Here is a 26,544-nt window from a genome sequence, read left to right as displayed (position 1 = left end):
TTTTATTTTATTTTATTTTATTTTATTTTATTTTATTTTATTTTATTATCTTACTTTACTTTATTCCATCAAGTGGCCCTGAAACAAGCCACTTGAGGAAGAAGTGGGTTTGGGGCTCTCAGAAGTTGCTGCCCTAGAACTTGAGGAGGCTGGTCTGGTCACAGCACGTCCACACCAAGATGCAGAAGCAGGGAGTGGATGCTCAACTCTTAAGCTGCTTGTTATTCAGTCCAGAATCCCAGCCATACGATGGCATCCTAAGAGTTTCAAAGGATTAAAAAGGAAAACTACTTTTCTATATTTTCTTCCTGAAGCAGAGAGGAAATCCATTCTTCACTTCCTGTGCTCTGTCCTTCACTTTTGTCCCATCAGTACAAACTTAACAGCCAAGACAGATGGAGAAGAATTTGGCCATGTAAACACTATGCAAAACTTCACTCTTCCCTTGCCTGACTGGAAAGGGGATAGGAGGGGAACACTGAAGTAAGAGGGCAAATAATGTAACTAAGTAAAGTCTGCTCATAGAGGAGGTATAGATATTTTTAGAAATGGAACAGATTTAACATTTTTCTTTCTGTAGTAATTTAACCGTATCTTTTTAATATCACCTTATACTTCAATTAAATGTGAGAAATTGAACAGAGCACTAAATGTAAAATCATATGTCAAAGAGAGACATGAATTATAAAAATAATAGAGTGAGTTCTGTCATCTCAGAAGCGCCAGGGACATTATAGACACAAATAATGTAGTCTCTATAACGTGTCTTCTATATATCTAATCTCATGCTTAATTTTAGAGTCTGATTTTGTTTAAATGAGAAATAAATTTATCTTTATGAATTCATGCAGATATGTTGATTTAAATTAAGCATTCTAAAGCTTATACAAGATATATGTTTTAATTTTATTTAAAAAATGAAGTCATCATGTGAAGTGTTCAAGTGGATAAATGTACTTTTCTGCAGTAAATCTCAAACCTTATGCTTTTATTTCTTTCTGATCCACTTGTACCATTCTTCTCTTTTGTTTCATGAGCATACTTAGAAGGGTGCCAGAGATTTTTCAACATTTCCTATTTCATGTTCATTGTTCAATATCTGGAATAAAATCACATTAATGGGCAGCACACAAAGACTTTAAAGGTGTGCCCCACTGGGTTGCAGCATACAGGCATTGTGAAGGTATGCCCTGCCCTGTGTTTCACAAGCATTAGAACAACAGAGACAATTATAACCCTAGACTAGAAGCCATATTCAAGGCAGTGTCCTCAGATGGAAGCAGTATGGGCCATTATGAGCTGTGATTGATTACTAAGTGGACCTATTTTCTTTAATTATTCAAGATTAGTATGACATTTATATTTTTAACAAGTAAGTTAAATTTATAAGATATTCTACTTTTAAAAATATCTTAGTATTGCATTACAAAACACCCAGAATTCAATATACATTGGCTTCTCTGTTAGGTTTGCTACAAAAGCTTTAAAATTTCTAGATGGTAGCACCATTCCTATTTATTCTCCAGATGAGAATTAAAAGTTACACTTATCACCTGACCATATTAGAAAATGCATGACATCACATAAGGCAGTCATGCACAGGTAGAGAGGATACAGACAGACTCCAGACTTAACTTAGACATAATCACAAGTGAAACAGCCATTGTGGAATACAAGGCTAAGCCAAAGGTGCCAGAAGAAGCTAAAATGTCTATAAAGTGTCTAAAATCAGGGGAGGAAAAAGAAACTTATGCAAAATGCTTCAGAGAAAATGAGTCATATGTATGCATACCTCTGCCGTGTATGTGTGTTAACATAGAACTTGCCAATTGTCTTAACAAATTCAGTTTGATCAGAAGTGGTGAAACCAGAAGCAAGACTGGAAAAACTGAAAAACTGAATGGGACTGTAGAGGCATTTCAATACCTTTCCAAACAATGAGCCAGGCTTAAGAATTGATTTCCCCTCCATCACAAACCTACAACTCTAGCATGGCATAGCAGGAATATGATGGACAGTTTGTCACTGATCACAACTTTATGTTAGGGAGTTTACGTAGAGGAGGAGTTCATTATGTGTTTGCTCATTTTAAGTAGCAGAAACGGATTTCTGAAACCCAACTACATAGCTTAACTAGTGATGAAGATATAAAATATTAAGCATACCTTTCTAAACATACTCAATAATAGTTTCAGGCATGAGTGTCTGGAATCCACCAACACGCTATACAAATCCTTCTGGAGAAAGGAAGTTACTGCAAGTGAGAACAAAGGAGAGCCTGTGCCCTGTCAATTTCATATGGGGTTAACAATGGAAGGAATGTGTACATGGTCTATAGACACCCTGCTGTCACCTATAGGACAGTGCCTCCAATAACAACCTCAGGAGATACATCACCTAACTGACAGACTTTTAAAGTGGAGGGACCTTCAAGAAATGCAATCACCCTGGGGAGATGGCTCAGGGTAACAGAACTTTCCTCAGGCCTGAAAGACCCAAGTTCATTTAATTTCCTAGGATGTACAGGGAAGGAAACAGTTCCTAAATTTTGTTATTGACCTCCAAAGAAATTCCCACCACACTCCAACATTATTAATTAATTAATTAATTAATTAGGAGGATATGAGGGATGGAGAATGGGATCAGGACATGATGACGGAGGGGCCTACAGTGGGGAAACAAAGTGAATAAACTGTAATTTATAAAAAAATTAACTAATTAAGAAAAAAGAAAAATTAGAAAAAGAGGAAATACAAAGCTTCTCTAATAATTAGAAATATTTGGTTAAGATTGACATTTCTCAGAAAAATAGCAGTATCAGCAACGACCTTCGACTTGGGTAGGACACACTCTTCTTTGGCTTTAACAAGCTCTCCCCATGTAGTGGTCACTTTACTGATGTTTGATAAAATATTATGACCAAAAGCAACTTACTCTAAAAGGATATTTCCCCTGTGCTCAGTTTTTTTTTGATTCTGTTGCTCTCCTTGTGGAATTCCTGTCCTCTCCAGATCTTACTGTTTCCCACTCTCTCCTAAGATTCCCTACACTCTGCCCAAAGGTTGGTCATAAGTCTCAACATCTGCTTTGATAGTCTGCAGGGCAGAGCCTTTCAGAGGCCCTCTGTGGCAGGCTCCTGACTTGTTCCCTCTTTTCTCCTTCTTCTGATGTCCATCCTCTTTGCCTTTCTCGATACGGATTGCACATTTTAGCAAGAGTCCTCCCTCTTGATTATTTTCTTTAGGTGTACAGATTTTAGTAGGTTTATCCTATATGTCTATATGAGTGAGTATATACCGTGTGAGTCTTTCTGCTTCTCGGATAGATACTCCAACCAAGGACTATGCATGGAGATAACCTAAGACCCCTGCACAGATGTAGCCCATGGCAGTTCAGTATCCAAGTGGGTTCCATTGTAATAGGAACAGGGACTGTCTCTGACATGAATTGATTGGCCTGCTCTTTAATTACCTCTCCCTGAGGGGGAAGCAACATTACCAGGCCACAGAAGAAGACAATGCATCCACTCCTATTGAGACCTAATTGACTAGGATCAGAAGGAAGGAGAAGACCTCCCCTGTCAGTGGACTTGGAGAGGGGCATGCATGCACAGGGTGGAGGAAGGGAGGGATTGGGATGGGAGGAGGGAGGGAACCACAGTGGGGATACAAAGGGAATAAAGTTTAATTAATAAAGAATTTTTTAAAAGATAAAAAGGCTAGAAATGATAATAATAATAATAAAAATAATGCTGGTAAAAATAAAAAGGGTATTTCCTAAGTTAAGGTTCCAGGAAGGGAGTCTGTCTTGGCAGTGGTACTATTGCAGCAGGTGGCCAGAACAGGAAGCTTAGAAATCATATTTCAATACCAGAAAGCAGAGAAAGAAAACTGAAGTGGGAAAATGTTACGAATTCTTGTAGCTTGCCAGTGATTTACTTCCTACAATAAGTCTGCAGCACCTCCCTAAACAATCTCACAAACTGGGAACCACGTGTTCAACACCAGTGCCTGTGGATTCAGTCAATGAACCAAAGCAGGAAATTTTAGTTCCTGTTGATGTTTAAGAACTATCTTTTTTCCCCAGTGGGGGAGAAGAGGGAGGCAGGGTGGGATTGGAAAGAGATGAGGGAGAGGGCCATAGCCGGGACACAAACTAAATAAATTCTGATAAATGGTGATAATAAAAAAAAGGAAAAAAGAACTATCTATATATGATGATAAATCAGGAACCATGCATGGAGAGGACCAAGACCTCCTGCTCAGATGTAGCCCATGGGCAGCCCAGTCTCCATTGGGTTCCCTTGTGTGAGGAGCAGGAGCCGTCTCTGACATGAACTTGGTTGCTTGCTCCGTGATCACCTTCCTGTGGTGAGGTGGCCTAACTCGGCATTAGAGAAACAGGATCCAGACAGTCCAGACAGACCCGAGGTTAGGGTCAGATAGTAAGGGATGAGGTCCCCTGCTATTAGCGGACTAGGGGAGAAACACAGGGGGAGAAGACAGAAGGAGAGTGGGACCCGGAAGAGATGAGGGAAGGAGCTACAGCCTAGATACAAAGTGAATAAATTCTAATAAATAATATAAATAATAAAGAAAAATAAACTATCCATTTACTAGAATGCCCTTCCTTGAGGTTTACACATATGCAATGTCCCTATCATTTTCAATGTGGGAGTTAGCAAGTCCATGACGACAGGCTAATGTACTCAGTCTGAATTCTGGTGCTTAATTCTTTTAATCCTATTCATGTCTCTTCAAGCATTCTGACCAGTCACTGTACAATCATATTTGAGAGGGGCAGGAAGGAGATGAGGGAGAGAGGGTGCGATTGGGAGGGAATGAACGAGGGGGCTACAGCTGAGATAAAAAGTAAATAAACTGTAATTAATATAAAAATGATAAAAAAAGAAAAAATAAATTAATTAATAAAAAGGAAAAAAAAAGAAAGAAAGCTATTAAAACAGAAGTTAAGGATTTGACAGCCCTGGAGAGTGATCCCCATCTACCAGTGGAGATAGCGCTCATTAAGGTCTGCTCTGAGTAATATTCATGAATGGTCCTTGGTTGAAGTATCAGTCTCAGAAAAAGGGCGCTGGGCCCAGACTTTTTAGTTCTATTGCTCTCCATGTGGAGCTCCTATCCTCTCCAGGTCTTACTATCTCTTCCTTCTTTCCTAAGATTCACTGCACCTGCCCAAAATTTGGCTATGAGTCTTAGCACCTGCTTTGATACCCTGCTGGGAACAGTCTTTCAGAGGTCCTCTGTGATAGGCTCCTCTCCTGTTTCCTGTTTTCTCCCTCTTCTGATGTCCCTCTCCTTTGCCTTTCTAAATGAAGATTGATCATCTTGCCCAGGGTCCTCCTTCTTACATTGCTTCTTTAAGTGCACAGATTTTAGTATGTTTATCTTATCTCTAATATCCACTTATAAGTATATTCCGTGTGTGTAGCCCATGGCAGCTTAGCATCCAAGTGGGTTCCCTAGTATGGAGAACAGGGACTGTCTCTGACATGAACTCAGTGCCTGGTTCTTTGATCACCTCCCCCTGAGTGGGGAGCAGCCTTACCAGGCCACAGAGGAAGACATTGTAGCCAGTCCTGATCAGACCTGATAAGCTAAGGTCAGATGGAAGGGGAGGAGGACATCCCTATCAGTGGACTTGGACGTGGATGCATGGGAGGAGGAGGAAGGGAGGGTGGCATGAAGAGGAAAGGAAGGAGGGAGGCTACAACTGGGATCCAAAATGAACAAACTGTAATGAATATATAAAAAATAAAAATTTAATTAAGAAAACTTGATGTGATGAGACACCATCTTAAAGTCAATTTCTATTGATTTGTTTATGACTGCTCTCTTTTGTTTTCATTTAGTTAGACATTATGAGAGAGTCTGTATGTTTGCATTCTTTAAAGGCTGTCAAAATTTGTTTTAGTTGAGAATTAAATGCCTTGTGATGTCTCAAAAAAAAATCTGCTCTGAAAGTGAGCCCAGCTAATTCCTTCCAGGTATCTTTTCTTCACCTACTTTCAGCTATGTCTCCCCCAGAGCTGTTCCCCATCCTGAAAAGCTACCCTAGGAAAGATCCCTTACCCTCATAGATGGATCCCCAAATTCCAATCATCCTCAGCATATAACTTTTTGAAAAAGCTGTGATCTTAAGTTGGTTTTTAAAGTGTTTTCTGGCCCATAATTCTGTAACTGAATTAAGACTTTATGAATCTATGCATTTAGTATAGTTTTATTGTAAAAGGTAAAATTTGGCTAAGGATTTTTTTTAAAAATTTAAACAGGTTGAATGCATTGTGCTTTTATCTTGTGGCATGGCACTGATTACTGAGGTAGACAGCATTAGAGCCTCGCACAGTAAGAGGATAGGAAGGTGTATCCACAGTGCCCTCCCAATCAGAAATATTTACTTTTTAAACTGTATGCATAATCATTTTTTGCTTCATAGTTCTTAAAAGACAAAATATCAGTACCAGGTCCTAATTCTCTCAACCAAAATCAAATGCCCAGAACTTTCAAAATAGTAGAAAACAGTATGTATGCACCCTCACAACTAACAAAGCTCACTGCAGAAAATCACTGCATCTAGGCAGGCCACAGTGGCATGCAGCAGTAATGCACAGTCAGAATCCGCCTTTCCTCCCCCAAATAATGGACAGCTCCTTCTATAACTTGTTCTTTTATCTGGAGAGCTTGGGCTCTGCCGCTTTGCCATTAACGCCCATCACCATGGCTCTGTTGCTCCTTGTATACTACAGTGGCTGCCTTCGTAACGTGGACATCATGCCGCCTTTGTGCAAATGCTTCATTTGTGCATCCTTTCCCTCTGCAGGCACCTGCCTGGCCCAGCCGGGATTGCCCCTGGATTTCCGTATTTAAAATTACAGTCTTGTTCAGTTATCTATTTTACTTTCCCAATGTACTTTTATTTAGAGGACATACCACTGTCTAAGGGTGCACAGGGCAACTACCTACTGCCTGCTTCCTCATCCTTTTTCATTTTTTTGGGGGGGGGGAGTCAGGGTTTTTCTTTGTTCTGATCACTGCTTAATTCTCAATGAAAAGTAAATTTTCTATATTACACAATGAATCAATATTTGATGAATAAATACATACAACGTGATTACATATTAAAAGCAGCCACAAACTATTCTGTTAGTAATGTCATGCCTTTGTAAAATATTTAAACTATGTACACTCAGATCTTGAATAAAAACTGATGGGGAGAGATTCACACATTAGCTTCACTAGTTTTGCTCTGCCGTTGTTGGTAGCTTTAAGGCACTGAAAAGTTGGAACAAATGATCTGAGGCATTTAACAATTTAAAATTTATTTTCTAAACAAAATTAGGTATTATTTCAGCATAAACTTAACTCTGAATCCAAAGAGGAGGATTCCTGCAAGGGTTGCAAATACAAGCTTAGCATCTTGTAGAGGCGTGCCAGCTAAACTTGGTAACTCAGCCTACGTAAATTGAAGAACACGATCTAGTGTGTCATAGATCACTAATAACTGTTAGAAAACACGATATCACATAAATGGAGAAAACATGAACTTAAGCTGAAAAGAAAAACATCATGTGAAAACTTAACAAGGGACAGTGGAGGCTGTATGAGCCAAGGAAATTCATAAACCAGAGGTAGTGGGAGACTGCTTCAGTGCTCTCTTTGCAAACAAATCAGTACCCAATCTGATATGGATGTATCATTTCTAACTCAACATGTAAGTGCTTATTTTGACACTTGATGAATAAAAGCTTCTGACAGGCCATTAATAGGGAAGCGTCTTGTTAACCAGAATAAAATGATACTCTGGACCAGGCGACACTTCAAAGACAGGAGTGTAAGATTGAACAGCTTTTAATAGCGAGCTTCTTGACCATGGCATGGAAATCACTCTTGAGTACCAGCTCTGGACACAGAGACTGCCTTTGAATGAAATCCTGTGACATGTGCCAGAAATGTAGCAAAATCTATCAATATGCTCTTAAGGTCACACAGAATTTCTTCCAATTATTTATCTTCCTTTGGTATTGAAAAAACAGTCTCTGCAGTGTTCCTTTATATAGTTCAAATTAGTTTTCCTCTCACACTAGTACAATTTTTTTTCTCTGAATGTACAGAATAACGTCTCAGTCTGTGGAGGGGCATAGAGAGTCAAGGAAATGTCTCCACATGATGTTTGCACTTCAGAGAAACTTTCTTCCATTCTGTTCCTCTGCAAAGGAGGCACATCAGCTGGAGACGCAAGAATGAGCAGAGTTAGACAAGGCTGGGTTGCATCTGTAGTGTTCTGACATGCTGCCAACATGTTTTCTGGTTTGCTCTCTCTCACTCTTTTTTTCCCTTTCTAAGTTATTTTATCTCTCTAAACACACTTAGAGAGTTAAGTGTGATGTAGCGTAATGACAAAGTGTTTCATTTGGCATCTTAAAAAGGAGAAATATTTCCATGTTGAATTGAGGGATAAATAGGACTTTCTGAATTTTTTTTCTGAGTATGAAAATTATGACCTTTTGAAACACAGAATTTTAGATAGTTTTTATTTTATTTTAAAAAGCAGTACATATAACTCCCAAAATTAAGTAAATAATTCAAAATAAAAATGTAACAGCTGCTGAGCATAGCTACAAAGTTTACTGAAATATGCAAGGCATTTAAAACAGTCAGCAAATAGATGAACCCTGATATTTTACAGAGATGCCTAACACAGATCTAAGACAGCATAATCGTTCAGATGGTACAGCTTCCACATCATTCTTCTATGCCTTGCACATCCCATAAACAGAGCTATCCCATCATTCCAGATGTTTATCATGGAGAAAATGGAATTAATATATATGTAGTACTTCAAACAGCTAAAGAAATATGTATACCCAATCTTCCCAATTCTTTAGATATGTGATGGCTATACCCTTGGCCTATACAGTATGAGGAAAAACAATTACTTCATTTCCTTTAACATACATCAAATGAGCATGTGCTTAAGACAGATACACTAACATAGAGTTGGCACTAGGAGTAGAATATGAGCTAGTTTTATATTTTTTTACTTTCTTATACATACCTTATATGTGTAATTATGACACTTATGATTATCTTATGAGTATTAGATTATTATTGATTTAATAATGATAGCTCTTTAGAATATTCTATAAAAGTGGAAAGCTTTATATGATCTGAAGAGAAAAGAGAGTGTGGATATTCTCTAAATATGAAGTCTTTACAAGAAAATAAAAATGTATAAAGTAGAAAAAAACAGTGATGCAAGAATCTCATTTGGTTTTGAAAATTTTTAGGAAAAAATATTGTGCAATATTAGAAATAAATACATAGAAAATAGATCAATATAATGTTTTATCAAAAAGTAAGGAAGTGTGATATATAAAAATGATAGACATGACAAATAGATAATAGCAGATAGATAGATAGATAGATAGATAGATAGATAGATAGATAGATAGACAGACAGATGATGGATGATATAAGATGTTAAAAACAAATAGATGAATAGAAAGATGACAGATGCACACGAACATTATATGAATAGGTGATATGTATATACATATTATCAACAGAGCTGTACGCAGGTGTAAGGAACATATAGAAGAATATGTATGTGACGAATGACAGATGGATGAATAGATCATGGATGGGTGGATAGATAGATAGATAGATAGATAGATAGATAGATAGATAGATAGATGGATATATACAGAACTACATAAGCAGTGTTAGCTGACAGATACACAGAAGATGGATGGATAAATGACAGATGCAGACATTTAGGATACATGACAGGTAGTTAGGTAGATAGATACATAAGTAGATAAATAGAATATGGCTGAAGAGACACACAGATTGATAATAGAAACTTAGACAGATAGTAGATGATAGATATATAGGAATGTAGGAGTTTGAGTGCTGTGAGGTATGGCTTGGGTAAAATATTTGTTTTCTGCAATGTAAAAGTTTTAAAGTCCTAAAGAGTCCTAAAGTGTTGACAGGCATTAAAATGTGGATTTGGGAAGGGTCATGGGAGAAGATGAGGGAGGGTAGAATTTGGAGGGATGTGGGAGGAAGCTACAGCTGGGATACAAAGTGAATAAGTTGTAAGTTATATAAAATAAATTAATTAAAAAATTTAATTGCCTCCCCCTGAAGGGGAAGCAGCATTACCAGGCCACAGAAGAGGACAAGGCAGCCACTCCTGATGAGACCTAATTGACTAGGATCAGAAGGAAGGAAAAGAAGTCCTCCCCTATCAGTGGACTTGGAAAGGCATGCATGCAGAGGGTGGAGAAAGGTAGGGATTGGGAGGGGAGGAGGGAGAGAACCACGGGGGGGTTACAAAGTGAGTAAAGTGTAATTAATAAAGAAAAATAAAATAATAATAATAATAATAATAATAAAAATTCTTGTTTCAAATCACAAAAAAACTATATTGAAAAATATTTTGAATAAAAAATACTAATTGAAATTCTTCCTTCACTACTTTTTTTTACTGTATACAATCTGCTTTTCTGTAAAATAACATTATTTTTAGTGAATATCCTAACAAGCTATCATTATAAAATTAATAACAATACTCATAGGAAAATAATACATAGTATAATACATAGTATCTCTCCTTGGGATTGTCTGACGTTAAATATTTTAAACAGATAGTGCTGTTGTCACCTAATCAGAAGAGGAAACTTTTACACTCTCTGAGTGATCATCCAGTTTCACTGAGAAGCCAATTAACATCGGGAAACTATTAAGTATAGGAATCAGAAGTTTAGGACTGGAGCATGTTTTAAAACTAAGCTTCTCTGTATAGATATCTATCTAATTCTCAAGAGAGTGTGCTTTAGCATTAGCTGACCTTAATGTGTCTCTATTTCTCTGCTTTCATTTCATTACAACCGAGTTTAAATGACTCCCAATCTATAACTTCATCTAGTCGTGTGCTAATATAAAGGTTTTATGTCTTTATTCTCAATAAATAGCAGTCCCTTGAGAATAACTCCCTCTTAATCATATCATAGAAAGGAGAGATGTCATGAACTCTCACTCCTACCTGAAGAGCTAGAGATAATTGCTGAGAGAAGGAGAGGGAGGGTTTTGTCAAAGCTGTGGTTATTGCATGGTTCAGAGCACTCCCTGGGTGGTCCCACAGCCACAAATATACAGGAGGCACAAACTGGAACCTGTGGGTTCTTACAAACAAAGAACAAGGACATGAAATTGAGGGGAATCAGTGGGAAAAGTGGGGTATAAATATGAGTGAAATATAATGTGTAAAATTCACAAAGACTTACTAAAATATAATAAACATTGATAATTGAACAGGTTGAAATGATGGGGCACTAAAAAAAGTCTATCTATAGATCTTTATCTATATTTTTCATATATAACATAGGTAATTTAGCCAGTACTCTGGGAGGAAGATTCACACTGGAATTTCTGTGACTTCAAGTCCGGCCTGCTCTACAAAGTGAGTCCAGAACAGCCAAGGCTACACAGAGAAGCCTTGCCTTAAAAAAACAAAACAAACAAAAAGATATACATAATTTGAATAACTCTGCAAAACAAAATATATTAAAATGTACTGGGCTGGCTTATTGTACATAAATACACATATTAGCCAAGGACAGCGTGCAACTATATAGTTCTTGTATAAGATTATTCTAAAGTTGCATATCCAGGTGCCTAGAAGAAACACGTTGTGTGAGAAACTAGAAAACTGGAGTTATATATAATTCTTTCTTCCAATGCTTTACAAAGAAAAATGACAGCTTTTACAGAAAATTACCTCAAATATTACTAGGCTCACTAAAATTTTTTCCCCCACTGTAAGCATAAAATCAATTTTCCAACCCAGCGATTATTTATTTTATATAGTGTTCACATCCTACTGAGTTACAAGAGTTAATATACATATCAGCTCTTCAAGGGTACCACAAATAAATACTGGAGGGAAGAAGTTCTTTTAGTTAATGGAATATAACACTCAATTCCATAATATCTTTTTGGCTTCCAATTTCTGCATCTTTCCCAAAGCATTAATAAGGCATATCATTCTAACCCTATTTTAAAGATTATGAAAATGGAAAGGGCACATGGCATAAAGATTAAAATTTAATAATTTAAAATAATTTTGCTTTTTTATTGGAATTTGTGAGGTAGTCTCAAAAATAAGAAAAGCTGTACCAATGTGACAAGTATTTATCCTAAAGAAAACAAGACTTGATTGGATGCCATACCAACAGCACCTGTATGAATAAGTACACACTAAACTCCAATTTCATAAAATAAGTTTAATGTATTTGACAGACTATTATCTTTATGCTATTTGCCAGGCATCTTACATGCAGTTATATTTCAAATTTTTAAAGAAATCTGTAAGATGGGTATCATGATTAAGGACATTTGGTGGGGAGATTCAAGATACAAACCTAAATGAGCTTCCAAAACCCACAGAGTTCCAATAATCTTCATGGCTAATCTATATGTGTGCATACATTTAAATATTGCACCTCTAGAAAAGATTAGGAGATCGTATTTAAAATGTAAACTGAGCATAAGCATTTTTACAAAATAATTTGGAAAAAAAACATTTGCAAGACAAAACCAGTGATTGTTTAAGATTTAATGAAATACTTGTCATTGACCAGTGGGATATTAATTTAGTAACCCAAAACTAGAAAAAAAAAGCTTTTAATTATGTTCTGTAATAGTTTATGATTACACTAATTAGGAATGGAAATAACCACAGTATTGCGGGCATCATCTGGATAACATTCTGTGCCTATTAACGTAGGGAAGTCTGGGAAATCTCATCTGTGTCCTAGAGGATTGAACAAAACCCTGAATTTCCTTGTCTTTGGTGCAATAGCCTCCATCTACACAAAATCAATTTGTACTTGCCAAGGTTTCATGTTGTTACAGAGGAGAGAACTTGTAAATGATGTCTTGAGGCAGGAATGGGTCATTAGACTAATTGTGATGAATCAATTCAAAAGCAAAAGCATTCCTCTTTGAAGACTACAGTCCAAAGTTTCTTACAGGAAGCAAAAAAAAAAAAAAAAAAAAAAGTATCTTCATAAACTAAAGTTAACCATAAGGCATCTTACAGATGTCTGTAAGAGTACCCAACCTGAGGGATATCTAGGACTGTGTACTTAACCCACTAGAGAACAAATCTCTATGTCATACGCTTTATAAATATTTTTTAATTACTAAACTCCCTTGTTCACGTCACTCTTAGAATACTAGAAACCTTCTGTTTGTACTAGCAGTAATAGACTGACAAGCACAGTTATTCTATTTGAAATAATTAAGGCTGAATTGATTCACAAGATTTTGTAGACAACCCCAAACACAACAGGTCACAATTTCATAGTTAATGTAAGAGATTGATGATACTGGGCATCCAAAATCAAGACTAATACAAAACACTGTTATAACACATCTCTATCTTCCATTATAGCAAATAAAACTACACAATGTACCTTTTTTTTCAAGTGGAACTATGCTGGCCCACACCTGGTATGTGCACGAAAGAATTTGATGTTTAAACATTAAACATAACTAATGGTCTGCCTTCAAGACGAAAAGAAAATAAGCGTTGTACAGAAGGTTTCTCCTATATGGATAGTGATCTACTGTATGAAGCAGACCTCACCTCACCAAATATGGAAACAGAAGAACAAATGTAGGTCACAAAAGCACCTAGAAATGGTTCACACACTATTTTGTCTTGTACACAAAAATTTTTATATTTTTCCTCTGCAAGTTTATCAAGGCATAATGTGAACAAAATAAATGGTTTACACATGAAACAAGAACACAAAAGACAAAATTACAACAAATACTGAATTGAACAGCAATGAAGAAAGTCCTTTAAAGGTTGCATTCTTCAAAAACTAAAATTTTAGCACACATCATCCCTTGAGTTTTTGATCTTTTGTAGTTTTTTTAGTTTTATTTTATTTTCATTAATGTGTTTATTCACTTTGTATTCCAGCTGTAGCCCTCTCCCCCATCCACTCACAATCCCAATCTCCTTCCCTCTTCTTCTCCTATGCCCCTCCCCTAATCTAATGATAGGGGAGGTCCTCCTCCCCTTCCATCTGACCCTAGCTTCTCACCAGGTCTCATTAGGAGTGGCTGCATTGTCTTCCTCTGTGGACTCCAAAGGCTGCTCTCTCCAGGAGGAAGTGATCAGAGAGCCAGCCACTGATTTTAGCCATTCTAATGGGTGTGAGGTGAAATCTCAAGGTCCTTTTGATCTGCATTTTCCTAGGACTAAGGACATTGAGCATTTCTTTAAGTGTTTCTCTGCCATTCGACATTCCTCTGTTGAGAATTCTCTGTTTAGCTTTGTACCGCATTTCTTAATTGGTTACTTGATTTGTCACTGTTTAACATCTTCAGTTCTTTATATATTCAGGGTATTAGGGGTTGCAGCCTTGCCAGGTCACAGAGGAACATGAGGCAGCCAGCCTTGATGAGACCTGATAAGCTAGGGTCAGATAGAAGGGGAGGAGGTGCTCCCCTATCAGTGGACTAGGGTAAGGACATAGGTGGAGAAGAGGAAGGGTGGGTAGAACTGGGAGGAGAAGAGGGAGGGGGCTTCGTGGGGATATGACGTGGATAAACTGTAATAAATAAATAAATAAATAAATAAATAGATAGATAGATAGATAGATAGATAGATAAAGAAAGGAAGAAAGAAAGAAAGAAAGAAAGAAAGAAAAAGTTTAAAATACTGAAATTATGTATATGTAATTCCCCAAATTGGAATAGAATATGTGGTATTTCCCTAAAATATGTAACTTTAGATTCCATTTATATGAGGGTATTGCAAAGACATTTTGTGATATAGTGTAATACACTCTCCCTTTTCTATCACAAGGTACAGGCAATATTCAATGAAATGTAGAAGGAACTGTGATTTGCCTAGACTAAAAATTGATGGATTTTTATCATTGTAAACTATGCTCAGAATCACCATGGAAACACAGCTACAGGTGTGTCTATTAGGCACTTCAAGAAAGTTTTAAGTGAACTATGGAAGATGAACCTTAAATATCAGTAGCAGCATACCATGAGCCAGGATCAAGAAAGAAAGAGAAAGAGAGAGAGAGAGAAAGATAGAAAGAAAGTGAGAGAGAAAGAAAGCAAGAAAGCAAGAAGGAAGGAAGGAAGGAAGGAAGGAAGGAAGGAAGGAAGGAAGGAAGGAAGGGAGAGAAAAAGAGAAAGAAAGAGAGAGAAGGAAAGAGAAAAAGACAGACAGAAAGAAAGAAAAAAGAAAGAAGGAAGGAAGAAAGAAATTGAGATGACCAGCATTCATTTCTCTCTGCTTCCTGACTACAGATACAAGATGTCCAAATACATCACGCTGCTACTCCCTACTCTCACACCTTCCCTGTCATTATGGGTATGTTGCTAACTGTAATTCAAAGATTTCTTTCCTTAAATTTCATATGAAGTAGAAATGAAATGCAGAGGGTATGTGCAAGTATGCATTTAAATGAGTGTACATGGGAGTCTAGGCAATCTGGGAGGTCCTTTAGAAAATGAACTATCTCCCCAGCTTCCCAAACTGCTTCTTTTTTTATTATTATTATTTACACTTTATTCACTTTGTATCTCCCCATAAGCCCCTCCCTTCTCCCCCTTCTTCACACATGTCCCTCCCCAAGTCCACTGATAGGGGAGGTCCCCCTCTCCTCCCTTCAGATCTTAGTCTATCAGATCTCATCAGGAGTGGCTGCATTGTCATCTTCTGTGGCCTGGTAAGGCTGCTCCCCCATCAGGGGGAGGTGATCAAAGAGCAGGCCAATCAGATTATGTCAGAGGCAGTCCCTCTTCCCATTACTAGGTAACCCACTTGGACACTGAACTGCCATGGGCTACATCTGTGCAGGGGTTCTAGGTTATCTCCATGCATGGTACTTGGTTGGAGAATGAGTCTCAGGAAAGACCCCTGTGTTCAAATTTTGGGTTCTGTTGCTCTCCTTGTGGAGTTCCTGTCCTCCCCAGATCTTACTATTTCCCACTCCTAACATAAGATTCCATACACATTGCCTAAGTCTCAGCATCTGCTTTGATAATCTGCAGGGCAGAGCCTTTCAGAGGCCCTCTGTCGTGGGTTTCTAGCTTGTTTCCTGTTTTCTTCTTCTGATTTCCTTCCTCTTTGCCTTTCTGGATAGGGATTGAACATTTTAGTCAGGGTCCTCTCTCTTGATTAGTTTCTTTAGGTGTACAGATTTTAGTAGGTTCATTCTATGTTATATGTCTATATGAGTGAGTGTATACAATCATAGCAATGAGCACAAGTGCAATCACTGAAACTTAGTTCTAGAAGTGGAGCCATTACTCTAAGAAAGAAAGAAAGAAAGAAAAAACCTTACTCTGTGGCCTTTATACCTTTTGAACTCCTTTATACCTAAGTACACCTTTTGGGTGGAGGAATTTGGAAGGGTTGAGATTTTTGAGCTAGAAAGCCCTTAAATTCTACAAACAGTGTTTCAAAGGCCATTCTGATGGGACCCTAGAAAGCCAGTAGCAGCCCAACTAATGAGGTTTCAAGGTAAGGAGAACTTTGTTAAGATCTAGTCTAGAGGACAGCACGGTGTTTGCTGGCGAAGAATCTGTCTGAACTTCTGCCCTTGTTTTGCACACCTGAGCAAGACTGAATTCCCAAATTGTTGATGGAGGAACTGTGAAGGCCAGGTTGCACCCATACAGTATCAGATACTGTGTACTGTCTTAGTACTCTGTGCTGTTCTCCATGTCCACAGTGATATGCAGAAGTGACCTGAGCAAAGCAATGGGAAAGTGTGCCTTTTAGAGGACAAGAAGGAAGTTTTAAATTGTTCACAGTGCCAGTGCTGAGAAAAGACCTATATTTTTTTAAAAGAAGTCAGCACCATTAAAGAGAAATTTGGACTTGGCTGTTTCTGTTAGCATGGTAGTACTTAGATAATTTTCGTCAATACAGATTCTAATTTTTAGGGCATGAGAGCATAGAATATTTTCTTAAAGATGAACTATATTGAAGTAAACCTCATGAAGTCAAATACATTCAAAGAAATGTAAAATTTTTAAAGAATAATTAAACATTTTTTAAACTTTTAAAGAACAAAAATACTTTCTCATCGTAGACATTGATTTTTTATATTAATACCACGTAGTATGTAGGCATATCAGCTCTCTACAGCTTCAGTATCAAAAATGCATGGGTACCTTCCACAAAGCTATTAATATATGCTGATATTATATTATCAAAAGGGACACTAATATAAATAATGAACAAAGCAGACTCTTCCAGGAGTTAGCATAAAGGAAGCTCCTCATAAACTGTATTGAACAACTGAAGGAAATAATACTGAGAATACAGAGCAGATTTCTAGCCATAATATTTATTAAAGATTTGACTCAGTTACGGCCTCATGCTCTGTTGACCTCTTTAAATATATTTGAGATCATGGCCTCCCAGTGCAACATATGCTTTTGTTATTGATTCATTGTTTTCACCTATCTTATGGCAAATATTTATTAAATTTCCCATTAACAAAGAGCTGAGTTCTTGACATGGGAATGCAAACACCTCATATCTCAGAGTTAGATAATTTCACTGTCAAAAAGGCAATATCTGACATGCTTTTGATGAAAATATATAAACAAAGTCGCACTGTTGAGATCAGTGGCTGCAGGCATACAACCTGCCAGGATCATCCTAAAATTTCTGTTTAAGAGAAAGTAGAATTTGAGTAAGAACTTGAAAACTGAATTAACTTTTTTTTAAAAGTCAATCAACTTGCAGGCAGAATAAATCCTTACATTTGCTATAAAAATTATTTTTCTTGTATTTGCCTGATGAAAGATAATGCAAATGTTCATTCCAAAGTTTATGGAAGTAAATAAGAAATGTGGACTTTGGCAGATAGGGATATGATTCGGTTGGTAGACTGTTTGCACACCACACATAAAGCCTGGATCACCTACTTAGACCACCTATGCTATGTATGGTGACCCACGCTTACAGCCCCAGTACTTAGGAGTCATATCAGAAGATTGACATCATCTTTGGGAACATAAGGAATATTAAGCCAGTCTGAGAATAAGGAATGGAGGGATATTTAAGTTTTCTGGATAAGAGACCAACTTCCTCAAAATGCATGCTTATTCTTCTACGGCTATAAGCACAATCAATGTCACTATCATCTCTTTACATGGCTGTGTATGCCATATTTGAACTGACCTTTGTTTTGTGTGTTTTTTTCATGTCAACTGTGTATGTGTAATGGGATTACAGAAAGATGGCACTTTATGCAATCTACTTCACAGAAGAAAACAATACTATACTATTATAAGCATTCTTAGATAGCTAGACATAATAAGAAACTCTTATTCAAAACGGTTTGAAATAATCTTTGATCTTGAATTTTTTATAGCTTCATTCTCAGATCTATTGACTTCCATTGGTATAATTAATTAACATACACTGGGATATATATTATGCATGCACTGACCATGAAAATATAATTATCATTTTTCTGCTCCTGTGGCTCTAAGGAAAGTGACTGCAGCACATTTTCAATGATAATAATATACTATGTTTTTTTGAACTATCTACACTTACTGAGATTTACAGTGTTGTTATATACCAAGCATTTATTCAGTTGATGCTTCTATACCTCAGTGGGCCTACACACACTAGGCAGATCTGTACTAGAGGATACTGGATAACTTTTTATCATTTTATGGTGCCATAAATACTTTATTTTATTTTCAGCAACAAATGTTGGAATTTGAATTCCGCAGATGTGAATGTTATTAGATAGATAAACATAAAAAGTACTTAAAAAATAAGGTCTTTGTGTGCAACACAACAAAATTTTTTAAAAATGTACAGTAGGGCATACTAAGTGTACCTTCATGGGATCCATTTGTAGGCTCATTCTTGACTTTGTGTGCCACTGGCTCACATTTCTTTTTTAATTTTTATTTATTTATTTTTATTACAGTTTATTCACTTTGTGTCCCAGCTGTACTCCCCTCTCTCATTTGATTCAGTCCCACATACCTTCTCTCTTTTCCCCCTATGCCCCTCCTCTAGTCCTCTGATAGGGGAGGTCTTTCCCTCCTACTATTTGGCCCTAGCTTATCAGGTTTCATCCTGAATAACTGCATTGTCCTCCTCTGTGGCCTGGCAAGGCTGCCATCCCCAGGGGAAGGTGGTCAAAGAGCCAGTCACAGAGTCCATTTCAAGAGATAACCCCTGTTCCCTTTACTAGGGACCCTCTTGGAGACTGAGCTGCTCATGGGCTACAGAGTAAAAAACATCTGGGCCAACGGGGGCTTAAAGAGATATATGCTCTAACCAAGGAGCATGCATGGAGAGGACCTACGCCTCTTGAGTTAATAATAAAAAACAAGATATTGTTACTTTCCGGAGAACAAGATATGAGATGATCATAAAAATAATACAATAACCTAGCAAAAGAGTCACCCAGGCTTGTTTATGCTAGGTTATAGCAAATGTTATATTGTCAACTTGCTGTTGGGTGGCTCTTCCTACAAGGAAGGGGTGAACTATGTAAGCAGGCAAAAGGGGATTGGTACAGATAACGGGCAGATAAGTTACAATTGGATCCACAGTAACTAATCCTTGACTTTCCTTAGAGAAAATTTGACTGCAACTTCATGAATGACCTTGAGCCAGATATAAAGAAAAGCAATGTCTATTCCTGACCACAGAAACCACAGTGCTCACAGTTAGAAGCCATCAAGCTTTTGAGTAATCTCCAAGGTAACAAGTAGATAATACACTGCAACATGAAAAAAGTAAGCCCAGAAAAGTACTTCAAATTATATTTCATTTCAAATGAAATAATTATACTTTAATCAAATAGCATGATTTGTTAAAATGGCAACCAAATATGGACGCCATATCATTTGAAACTGCACCTCCATTCTTTTTCTTTTTATTAATTTTTTACTTTTTATATTACAGTTTATTTACTCCGTATCCCAGCTGTAACGCCTCCTTCATTCCCTCTCAATCCCACCCTGCCTACCTCATCTCCTCCCTGCCCCTCTCTAAGTCCACTGAGAGGGGAGGTCATCCTCCCCTTTCAACTGACCCCAGTTTATCAGGTCTCATCAGGCCTGGCCACAATGTCCTCCTCTGTTTCCTAGTAAGGCTGCTCCTCCCTCTGGGGGAGGGGAGAGTCAAAGAGCCAGCCACTAAGTTCATGTAAGAGAAAGTCCCTGTTTCAATTACTAGGGAACCCATTTGGATACTGAGCTGCCATGGGCTAAGTCTGAGCAGGGGTTCTAGGTTATATCCATGCATGGTCCTTGGTTGGAGAAACAGTCTCAGAAAAGAATCCTGTGCCCAAATATATTTGTTTCTTGTGCAGCTCCTGTCCTTTCCAGGTTTTACTAACTCCCCCTTATTTCATTTGAATCCCTGTACTCTGCCCAAGGTTTGGTTATGAATCTCAGCATCTGCTTTGATATACTGCTAGGTAGAATCTTTCAGAGGTACTCTGCCCAAGGTTTGGTTATGAATCTCAGCATCTGCTTTGAATATACTGCTAGGTAGAATCTTTCTATGGTAGGCTCCTGTCCTGTCAAAAACTCAAGTGACAACACCTGCTGGAGAGGTTGTGGAAAAGGGGAACCCTCCTCTGTTGCTGGTGGAAATGTAAACCTGTACAACCACTCTGGAAATCAATCTGGCGCTTTCTCAGACAACTAGGAATAGCACTTCCTCAAGATCCAGCCATACCACTCCTAGGCATATATCCAAAATATGCTCAAGTACACAACAAGGACATTTGTTCAACCATGTTCATAGCAGCTTTATTCGTAATAGCAAGAACCTGGAAACAACCCAGATGTCCATCAACGGAGGAATGCATACAGAAATTGTGGTACATTTACACAATGGAATACTAGTCAGCAATTAAAAACAAGGAAATTGTGAAATTTGCAGGCAAATGTTGGGATCTAGAAAAGATCATCCTGAGTGAGGTATCCCAGAAGGAGAAAGACACACATGGTATATACTCACTCATTAGTAGATATTAGACATATAATATAGGATAAACATACTAAAATCTGTACACCTAAAGAAGCTAATCAGGAAGGAGGACCCAGGGTAAGATGATCAATCTTAAAAAGACAAAATGGGAGAGACATTGGAAGTAGGAAAAAAAAAAAAAAAAAAACACCTTCATTCTTAAATGAAACATTTCTTGCATCTAATAAAAAAGAAAAGAGATGTTTAATAATATCTAAATTCAGTTATGAAATGAAATCTTTAATTCAAAACATGCCTTATGTTTTGCCCTTTGACAATAGGATTTAATGACTTCTCAAGTTAGTTTTGCTCAGGTCTTTTGATATTAGTGACACATTCTTTCACCCAGGATGTATAAACCATCTACTCCTGAGCCTTGTTCACTGGATCAATTTCCCTTTTACATCACGTCTCAGATTAGATTTGGATTTCCTTCAGGTTGCACTCTGTGTGTCAGAGAGGCCAAATAATTTACCATGCGAAAGGAAGAACAGAACAGAAATTAATTCTGAAAATCATTTGCTAAAGTGATCAGAGATCAGTGTGGCAGCCTCTGACCGAGGAAAATGTGAAGGCCAAACTTCTTATTCCTGTAAATTAAATGAAGAGAAAATGATGAAAAAAGCTGCACAGACCCAGGAGCATGTGCAGTCTCGTGTGCAACACCACACCCACAAGTTGAGGAAAGTTCTGTCCTCAATATAGCTGTGAAGGCAAATCTGAAAAGACAGGAATGTGAAAAACTTCCTCGTCTTCACAGGCAAGGCAGAGAAAAAAGCCCAAGAACTTGCCGAGATGCAATTAAGCAAATTTCATCCCAATATTTTAGAACGTTTTTCTCTACTTTTCTTCATTGCCAAACTCCTTGAAGTTATGAACTATGCCATCTGCCTTCATTTCTTTCTCACCATCTCATCTTTCACTTCTTTTGCAGTATGGTGCCAGCCTTATAACTGCTGAATTTCACTACCTTTGAAAATGAAGCTAAGTCTTATTCTATCCCCAAAATAATTGAGACCACTTTACGTTTAATTCTGAAATAATCTTGTAACTTGTTTACCTTTTCTACTTTAAGCTTAGTTAATTTTTCAACAAATTATCACCTGTGGATCTGTATATACCCTATCTTACTATGTTGCAGGAATTACCTTGAAGTCAACCTGTTCTCTCTCAGTGTTCAATGTTTCTTTGTATTCTTCCCTCTGTCTCTTTCTTTCTAGAATTCATACTCTAAATCTTTTCATTCCTTGTCAGTATTACAGATATGTACATGTCTGGGTGTCACTGAAAGTTCTATTTTATTTACTATTTAAAAATACTTTGGTATCCAAATTTGTTTTCAGTCAAGTCTTATAATGATTCCATCATCAAAATTTTCCTGATTTGGAGGGAGGTAATCCATTTGTTACTATTGAGTTTTATGAAACGTTAATAATCTAAATTTGTATCTTTTATTAATTTGTTTTATTTAATGATTAAAATAATAAGCTCTCACTACCATAACTTTGATAAAATATATTAAACTACCATAACTTAGCTAAGGTAGACTTATATTTTATCATCATCCTAACAATTATAGTTTGTTGAGAAGAAAATTTTACTATTTACCTGAGTACTTACTGTTATCATTATCACATTTTACGTATTTTTAATATTGTCAGTTTTCTTTGTGTGTCTCTAATAGTGTCATTTCTTATGTGTATTTGACAGGAAGGGGTGAGAATACATGCATCTGTTTATCCAGGTTAATGGAGGTCAGGGTGACCTGCAGAGACATTCTCAAGCGACATTCACTGTGTTTTATGAGGCATGGTCTCTCGAGTGATCAGAAATCTACCACCTGGACTAGTCTGGCTTGCCAAGAAGTCCCACAGGTCCACCTGTCTCTACCTCCCCAACATGATGATTCAGATCACAGGCTGCCCTACCTGGCTGTTTACGTGATTTCTGCTTATCAGCCTCTGGTTCTCACGCTTACACAAACTGATGGATCTCTCCCCACTCTGTGGCATAACTGTGCTTGTACAGAAAACAATGACATGAAGCAAAACATTCAATATATACTTTGTACTATCTTAAAAATTATACTAACTATTAATTTGACACACCCAGACATCAGAGAGACAAATTTAAATTTAGTCGATTAAATTACTTCTGTAGACACATACATAGATGGCCTGAAGTGGAATTTCCAAAGTGGTTTTCTCATCTTGCCTAAAAATTTCCACAGAATTGTATCTAACAATTTATAATTGCTTTTATTTATTTTTATTATTTAAAGTGAATTTAAATTTATTTTGATCATTTTTCCTCTTCTCTCACAAGTTCTTCCAGATATTTTCCCTAACCCTACCCGTCCAACTTTAATTTCTTTCTTAAAAACAAAAACAAATAAAAACCACAATACAACAAACCTCCCAAACCAAGAAAACAAAACTATACATAAAAAGAAAAATAAAGGCACAAATATCCCTTTTGTGTACTTGAGCAATCTTTGGGTATATACCTAGCAGTGGTATAGGTGGGTCTTGAGGAAGCACTATTCCTAATTGTCTTAGAAAGTGCCAGATAGATTTCCAGAGTGGTTGTACCAGTTTACATTCTGCTATTATCTCTTAACCAGTCGCTTGGTAATGTGCACATGTGAACCTTGTTTACTTTTTTTTTAAACTTATTGTATGTATGTAGGTGTTTAGTTGTGGAGATTCAATGAAGCTTTGAATCCTCTGTAACTGAAGTCACAGATTGTTGTCAGCCACTCTGTGGTTGCTTGAAATTGAACTCTGGGCTCTAGAAGACCAGAAAGTACTTGTTAACCACTGAGACATCTCTTCACCCCATTTTTAATGTTTACATTAATGCTTTTGAATAACTGTTATTGAGAAAATTTGAAGAAATAAATAATTTCAAATTATCTTAATGCAAGGTTTCTAATGTAAAGATATTGATAAAGACTTGGGAGTTAGAAGGATATGTCAATGATAGATTTAATGGGTCAATATTGTTTTCTCAAATAACTAAACAAGAAAGAAACATTAAAACACTTCAAGTTGCCCTGGTGATGATGTGGTGGTGGTGGCTACAGTGGCACACACCTTTAAATCCAGAACTTGGGGAGGAAGAGGCAGCTGGATCTCAGAGTTCAAGGCCAACCTGGTATATAGAGAGTTGCAGGATAACCAGGGCTACACAAATAAACCCTGTCTTGAAAAGAAAAGGTCAAGTTAAATTTATAGGTTTATACAAATACTTTACCATAGGTCAAATTTTCATGTCATTCAGTTTTCAAGGCTTATGAATATGAATATAAATGCAGGATGTATCATACATAAAATTATAAGACAGAGAAAATCATTCCAGTCAGCTAACCTTTAATCATGTTATATCCTCCTATAGCAGATAAACTAATGCATCCCAAATTTATCTCAAAGTTTTTCTTATTTTAGCAAGACAGTTCTTAGAAACAGAAAAAATAAAAAACTGAAAGCATCATCATAAATTTACAATGTGAAGGAATTCTATGCTATGAATATCACGGTGACTGTCAGATAAAGATGCATCCTGAAACCAAATTCAGATGTTCTGAGACATTAAACCATGAATGGAAATCCTGATTCTTTCAAACAGACAAGAGATAGAGGAAACGTCAATTATGGGTTTTTAGCTATCTGTCTTCTACTAACACACACAGTAACATATCTGAGCTATAATTAAACTTGGGGAGAATATATTCAGTCTTCCCTCCTTACCCTTTCTACTAAGAGGAAATCGCCTTGCTTTGGCAACTCATAGGCACAAAGCCAAGATGCCAGTGAGGGGTAAAGTGAGCTGCTTCATAGTGCCTGAAGTTGCCAGTGATGTTCCTGTGTAGAGAGAACTGGCCAGCTACACCTGGTATTTTATGAACACTTTTTGTCTTCAAATCATACACTTTATATTTATGCAGATAAAATCCATTTCTATGGATATTCTCTATTACTCTCCAAATCATAAAGGCCCCCAAAGCATAGCAAGTCACCCATTCTTTCCCCAAGACTCCCGGGAATTCGCTGTCCTCTCACCTAAACAGGAGGCTCTCGATTTTCTGCCAGCGTGTCAAGCTCTGTTCGCCACTCATTATTGTTTCTTCTAATTTTCACTTGCACTTTAATTATTTATGGCTGCTTGATACCATTTTGCTACCAAAATTCTGTCTCCAGCTTCTCTCAAATCATTTCTTCTGCATCCCATTGTATGCTTGACTAGCACAAACTTACTGAACCTATGACACCACACAACAGAAAGGTCCTCACAAGTACTGTACTCTCCAGCACTTTGTCTTCTTGGATTCTCTACTGATTTTCATATCCACAAATATATCCTATTTCCTTCCTAAAATAATGCAACACTAAAAGTTTCTTTCCTTTTGGTCATTCTACCTCTTTCTGTGGACACTGTTCTGTGCTGTACTCGGTTTCTTCAAAACTTCCTCAGATTCCCTATAGTCTTTTATAAGTAACTGCTATTAGCTCTGTGTGCATGTCCTTTTATGGCAGCTCCATCAGCAATGTTCTCTGATTATCTGTGTACCCACCGGCCAACATCAGCCTCTACACAGCTCAAAGTGTCATGAGATCGTCCCTAATGACCCACTGCTTTTGTTTGTTGCTACTGCCCCAGGTCTTAAATCATTACTGTTTCTTGTCAACTCTTTTCTGTCCTTTGCTTTTTGGAGGCTGCAAAAATTTTCTCTCCATTACTTAAAATGAGTTACTCCCCATACCACCCCTCATTCTTGCAGATAAACTAGTTTTTCTCAGTTCATAGATGTACAACCACAGGAGGCCTCAGCTGGTTCCAACTCATTGTCTGTCATTGTCTGCCATTACTAATTATATTATTTATTTATGTTTTCTTTCTTGTATTATGACTGGTATATGTATTTTAATATAAGTTATTAATTTATTCCTAGCATCTGCACTAATGACTACACTACCTGTTCACTTAGTCCGATTGTTGTTTGAAAGAAGTTCTTGATAAAAATTAATAGAAGTCTTACAAAGGTACTCTCACAGACTTTATCTGTCACTAAGACACAGTTCATTTGGTATGTCTTATACATGATGAATTTAGGTTCAGAAATGTTAATGTCAATGCTAAGGATTCCTAAGAGAGAGAGTATAGAACAGATGACACAAAAAAAGGACAATGTGTTATGTAACATTTAATTCTCCATGGAAATTGTTTTAGATAAAGTTTCATTTAATTGGTATTGGAATAGAAAAATAGGAAATGATACATATATGTGTGTATAGACACGCACACATCACACACACATACATATAAATATGTACAAGTAATAAAACACAGATATATAATGTCTAGATAGATGATAATGCTAGACATCAGACAGACAGACAAACAGATAATATAATATAATATAATATAATATAATATAATATAATATAATAT

The 26,544-nt window shown here is 37.0% G+C and overlaps 1 protein-coding gene across 1 annotated transcript in view; it reads right to left on the bottom strand.

The window, feature by feature from the left end:
* Grid2 (glutamate ionotropic receptor delta type subunit 2) overlaps positions 1–26,544 on the bottom strand; it is a 1,513,832-nt gene that overhangs the window by 1,231,053 nt on the left and 256,235 nt on the right. The window lies entirely within an intron of this gene.

This window comes from Psammomys obesus, unplaced genomic scaffold (assembly GCF_907164565.1).
Source record: "Psammomys obesus unplaced genomic scaffold, mPsaObe1.curated_primary_1811, whole genome shotgun sequence".
In the NCBI taxonomy this organism is placed as follows: domain Eukaryota; kingdom Metazoa; phylum Chordata; class Mammalia; order Rodentia; family Muridae; genus Psammomys; species Psammomys obesus.
This window is presented reverse-complemented; position numbering and strand designations above follow the sequence as displayed.